Genomic DNA, 6,478 nt, shown 5'->3' with positions numbered 1-6,478 from the left:
TATTTAATGACACTGAATTGTTCATGTTAAAATGGTTTCTGTTATGTTCTATATATTAGCACAATTTTAAATAGTCATCCCATATCTCTCTGCTTTTCAAACAACTCTGTCAAAATATTTACTGAAGTCCCGAAGCATTATGTCTACATTTTATGATTAACCAGTTTGGTAATGCAATCTTCCTCAATGACCCTATTCTTGAAAAAAAAAAATTAGTCTGATATCTAGATATATTTATCTATAAATATACAATTCCAGTTGGTACCATCTTTACCCAAGTATGTAACAGCATTTTTAATAATCCTTGCTATAATATTAGTTTGCATCAATAAGTTATTTTTTTAAGAAACTACTTTTTAAAGAAATCTACTTTCTTCTCTTTGGAAAAAATCTTTATCATGTATTAAGTTTCAACCACCTAATAATCATTCAAAGACTTTCCTTCCATGTTATGTATATCTTCATTTTATACATTGGAAAAAATGAGGCTCAGAGAATAATTTATGTGACTTTACTGAAGCCAAACATTAGTAAGTGTCACATCCAGGATTCATCACAATGCTATCTAGTTCTAATGTCCTTGTTTATCCCTTCAAGCTCCTTTGTCTACTTCTACTCTTGCAGGACATCTCTTTTCTCGAATCAGAGAAATAAGGGAGTATAATCAGACTTAGAATTATTCCTTCTCTATGTCATCCATCAAATAGCATCATTATCCTTAAGCACTATGTATGTATCTTTTTTAATCTCCTTCCTCTTGCTGCTCTGAATATAGATTCTCTAAGAATATTTTTTTTTGGTTTTCAGCATTTATTGCAACTCTCAGATCATTTAAAGGTCTTTAGGGTGACTATTCATGATTACCTATGTCATCTTCTATGTATTTGTCCTTGGTTATATTTTCTACCTTTCTTGTTTTCAATAATTCATTCAATCAGAAAACCTTAACTGAGGACCTTATGGGCTAGATACTGAGGGTATGGATGTGAGCATGGTAAACATGGTTCCTGTCCTTATGGAGTTTGTAGTCTAATGAAAAAGGGAATTAGAGACATTTATATTGCAACATGGAAAGCACTAAATAAAGGTGAAGGACTCAGAGAGTGGCATGTCTGGCTTCTGATCGGGAACCTTCTTTGAGCTAGCCATGAAAGAACAAATTAAAAATGGGTGATGTTGAGAAAGGCAAGAAGATTTTTGTTCAGAAGTGTGCCCAGTGCTACTCCGTGGAAAAGGGAGGCAAGCACAAGACTGGGCCAAATCTCCACCAACTGTTTGGGTGGGCGACAGGTCAGGCTGCTGGATTCTCTCACACAGATGCCAACAAGAACAAAGGTAGCACCTGGGGAGAGGATATACTGATAGAGTATTTGGAGAATCCGTGGAGCAAAAATGATCTTCACAGGCAGTAAGAAAAAGGGAGAAAGGACTGGGGATGTGGCTCAAGCGGTAGCTCACTCGCCTGGCATGCATGCAGCCCAGGTTCGATCCTCAGCACCACATACAAACGAAGACGTTGTGTCCGCTGAAAACTAAAAACTAAATAAATAAATAAATATTTAAAAATTCTCTGAAAAAAAAAGGGGAGAAAAGGCAGACTTAATAGCTCGCTTCAAAAAAGCCACTAATGATTAATAGCTACTGCCTTATTTATGACCAAACAGAACTGTCTCTTGGCTTTTTTATGTGTACCATAATTTAATTGATGTGATATACCAGAAATCAGATCATGAGTGACTGACAAAAATTTTTTTAATATTAATTTTTAGTTGTAGTAAACACAATACTTTTATTCCATTTATTTATTTTTATGTGCTGCTGAGGATCGAACCCAGGGCCCCATACTTGCTAGGCGAGCGCTCTACCAGTAAGTTACAACCCCAGACCTGACAGAATTATTTTTGTTGGGCAATCCTGATTTAAGTAAAACTGACTTGTAGTTAAATTAATACTTGGCTTATACTCCCACTTCAGTAAATTCTATCACTGTTTCCCCTTTTTGAAGTTATGGTTGGACTTAATTAGTAATGTTCAGTATTTCACAAAAATGGTGAATGACATCTGAAAACTAGTTTATATTTAGATTTATATAACGGATTATGTGAATATGGGGGAAATCCCTTCACTCTCTCAGAACCAAGCATGATTCACATTTGTTTCAATTTGTGTTCATTACCCTATTAAAGGCAATGGTTGAAGATAACAAAGCAGTGTCTACTTTTTTTGTTGACCATGCCAATTTAATTAGAATTCCCCATATCTAAAATGCTACTCTTTCCTATGGAGAGGCATTTTAGTATGGTTTATGTATGATATTAAATAAAGACTATTTAACACAAAAAAAGGTGAAGCACTGAGTTCTGTGAAAGTTCAGAGGAAGGAAAACTAAGGGTGCATGATGAGACAAGTGATAAGAGAGAAAAAAGCAGGGCCATGGAAATATTCCTGGAAATGATGCATGAACTGAATTTTAAAGGATTAATAGTAGGTCTGGAGAAGAGGGCAGGGAAAGGATCACAGCAGAGGAACCAATATGTTCAAATCCCTAGAACCAAAAGAGAGCTTGATGGCTTCACAAAATATGAATAATGTGGTGTGGTTGGACTTTAAGATGAAAGCAGAGGAATACTCTGGTTGGAGGTGGAAATCACAATCTGGATCACAGCCATGCAGCACCTTGTAAACTATGCTAAGTTGATTACACTTTATCCCGAACATTATAAGACGTGTTTGCTTGATTTTAAGCAGGGCAGTATCATGATAAGATAAATGTCTTATTTTCTAGATAGTCTGGAAGCAAAGTGGAGAATAAACTGGGTGAGGCTATGAAAAAATAAAGTGTTAGGGCCAATGAAGAGGATGCTACATGGGGTGTGAGGCTAAAAGCCTAAGGGAAAAACTTGGAAAATCAAAGCAGAGTTTTCTAGAGTTTACTAGTGCTCAGAAATCAAAGAGCAGCATTAAGGACCTCCCATTAAGCAGCATTAAGGGGGTGGGCCTTTACAAATGTTGCAGTCCTTGGGGGGCTTTGCATGAAAACAAGGGAGAACCAAATCAGCCCAAACAGTACCCAATTGCAACCCACCCTTCATCAGCTCATACTGACTGGGCTAAGAAGATTGTTCTGATTGATCACCCTTTCTATCTGCCTAGCAGATAAAAGTTCTAAGAAAAAAAATAGGTACTTCCTGAAGGAAAACAGAAAACAATGGTGGGAGTCAGATTCTCTCTATTTTTACATGTGATGTCCCATGTTTAATTAAAAAATATTAGATGTTCTGCAAGGACAAAACAAACAGGGAATCCAGAAATTTGAGTTAACAAAGACTTTAAAATATTGATGATTAGCTGGGCTCAGTGGCACATGCCTGTAGTCCCAGCACTTGGGAGGCTGAGGTGGAAGATTCATGTGAATCCAGAAGTTTTGAGATAAGCCTGGGCAACGTAGTGACATCCCACACAATCTCTCATGTCTTTTCATCCTTGTAAGTATATAAGGTACATATGTGTACTTAAAACTCTCTATAAAGCTATATACACTTAAAACTCTCTATATGTACATATATAGAGAAGTTACTTATGTGTTTAAGAAACATAAAAAATAGATAAGATGGAAAATTTCATCAGAGAATTTGAATCCATAAAAAATCATCAAATAGAAATTCTAAATCTGAAACCTAATCTCTGAAATTAAGAACTACATATAAGCACTTAACAAAATAGAGCTGGTGGAAGCCAGGATCAGTGAACTGAAAGACAGTTAAATACACAGCATCCAAACCAAAGTATACAGAGAAAAAAAACAGAGGTGGAAAATATCTAATATATATGTAATTAAATCTCAGAAAGGCGAGAACAAATGGGGCAGAAGTAGTATTGAAAGAGATTATGGTAAATGCAGAAAAATTCTTAAGAGCAGTCAGAGGCAAAAGGAAAACTTATCTTCAAAAAAGTAAAACAGGTCTTAAAACAGACTTCTCTTTTCTCCCTCCAAACATTTTGAAATCTACTAACTTAAAATCAAGGACACATTTTTAATGATGCCTTTAGATATTTTCATTATAGCTTACTGTTAATATGGTCACTTTCTTTCAGTGCTATAAACATTTCCATATTATCAATGAGTTCTCCAAAATGGGCAGCCAATATGGTATGGTGGAGATAGCACTATTCTGTCTCTAATAAACTGTGTGATCTTGAGCAATTTAGTTAACCTCTCTAGACCTCAGTGACATTTCTCTTCTGTAAAATTAGACAGTATCCACTTTGTGAGGTTAGTGTGGAACTTAGGTGAAAATTACTTTTAATACAATATACATTGTAATATAGAAATTCGGTAAAAAACAGTCAATATTTTCTTATTGTTCACTTTGTTTTACTTCTTAAAGACTTTTTTAAGGGTTCACAGCAAATTTGAGAGGGGAGTGCAGAGATTTCCCATATACCCCCTACCTGCTCTCACACATACAGTATCCAAAGAACAAGTAGAGTTTATCTGATGCTTCACTTTTAGCAGAAAGGGAAACAAGATCCATCATCAGATGGCAAAGAGGGTGATGGTGCTTATGATGATTACCAATTATTAGGAGCACTCTCTATGTGCCTGTTTACCCTCATTTACCCCTAACAGTAGCCATGTAAAATAAGTTCTATTATCATTCTCATTTAACACTTAGGGAAACTGAGGCACAAGGACATTAAGAATGCTTAAAGTGACAGAGTCAAGATCTAAACCAATATGAATCTGGCATTGAAGTTTGTGTTTGGGATATTAGATGACCCCCTCACCATTTGTTTATTCCAGGTTGACCATGGTCCTTTGCAATCATGTTCACACACTTCATCTGGAAGATTTGTGTTACACACCTCAGTGACACTACTTCCATGACTACCTCCATTAGCCTGACCCAGTTTTCTCTGTGATTTATTCACTCTCTTCTTTATAATTTGTACATTGATGGCTCTGAGGTCTCAAAATAAGACATTTCCCTGTGATTTTTGTTTCTCAATGCAGTTATCATTCTACTCGTTGAACCTCCCTTTCCCACTTTGTATTTTCTCCATGATGTCTCAATTCATTCTCACAAGTTTTTCATCTTCTTCAGTGAGTAACATGGTTTCATTTTAATAGTTAAGACTCAGCTGGACTGATTTCTAGCTTCATTATTCGATAATATCCAAAGTTCTCTGCTCTCTGGACAGGGAAATGTTCTCAGCATGGGCCTAAAGCAGAGTTGGGAGTTTCCTTATCTCTTCCCTCTTCCCTCTTCACTGTATGGAGATCTTTAGGGTTGGGATAGAAAACAGGAAGAGGAAAGTGGACTGTCATTTTCTCTATCTGTGGAAGGTTTCTTTTCTTTACTTATGGATCATAATTATAGTAGAGTCCATAGTAATGATTCCCAAAATAGGATATGTATTTTCAGAGGAGGTACAAGATAACCACTTGAAGCTTTAAGAAAATATTAGAACTTCTACCTTCAGCTTTTTCTAATCCAAAGAAAAATTTAAGAGTCAGCTTCACTGATGTTTAATATACAAATTGACATCAGAACCTTTCCTGGATTCATACATCAAGTAGTCCCACAAAAGGCTTGGGGAAATTCTTGAGTAAGTAGAGGGTTCTACAAAGCAAATGGCACATCACTAGCACTCACCCACACTCCTTGGCTTTTAGTTTTTCAATTTGCCTGTGGAGAGTTATTGTGTCTTGAATGATAGTATCTCCTCCAAAATTCAGTGCAACCATATTAAGAGATATGGTCCTTGGGTGATAAATAAATCACAAAAGCAGAGCACTGGTGAATGGGATTAGTAGCTTCATAAAAGTGATCAAATTGCTTCGCTTCTTACTAGGAGCAGAAGGGTGATCCCTAACCTCTACCACCAGCTGCAAGCAACACTGGAGATGCTCAGATGTGTTAGTTATTGGGGGCCATATCCTAGACCTGCTGAGAATCAAAAGTCTTAATGGGGGCTGGGTGTTGTAGCTCAGTGATAGAGTATTTACTTCGAAAACATGAGGTACTGGGTTTGATCCTCAGCACCATGTTAAAAAAAATAAAATAAAGATATTGTGTCCATCTAAAACTAAAAAATAAATATTTTTTTTAAAAAAAGAAAGGTAGGGGTGATGCATGAAAAGCAAAGAGAAACCAGTTGGAGAGGAAGGGGAATAAGGGGTTGGAGATGGGGAGGGAGAAGGGGAGGGAGAGGAGGAGGGGAGGGAGAGGGGAAGTGTACAAAGAGCATATAACAATGAATCCCATGATTATGCAAAATTATAATTTACCAATAAAAATATGGAAAAAGTAAAAATGCTCAAGGTAGAAGGAATCATTCTTTTCCCCTTCCACCTTCTGCCATGTGAAAGCACAATATTCCTCCCCACCGGAAAGTTGCAGCAAGCAATAAGGCATGATCTTGAAAGTGGAGACAAGGCCCTTACAAACAGCAAAGCTGCCAGTGCTTTGATCTT

The 6,478-nt window shown here is 36.6% G+C and overlaps 1 pseudogene; it reads left to right on the top strand.

The window, feature by feature from the left end:
- Positions 1-1,166: 1,166 nt before the first annotated feature.
- On the top strand, positions 1,167-1,635 carry LOC106145287 (cytochrome c, somatic-like; annotated as a pseudogene).
- Positions 1,636-6,478: the final 4,843 nt, after the last annotated feature.

Source organism: Ictidomys tridecemlineatus, chromosome X (genome assembly GCF_052094955.1).
Source record: "Ictidomys tridecemlineatus isolate mIctTri1 chromosome X, mIctTri1.hap1, whole genome shotgun sequence".
Classification (NCBI taxonomy): Eukaryota; Metazoa; Chordata; class Mammalia; order Rodentia; family Sciuridae; genus Ictidomys; species Ictidomys tridecemlineatus.
This window is presented reverse-complemented; position numbering and strand designations above follow the sequence as displayed.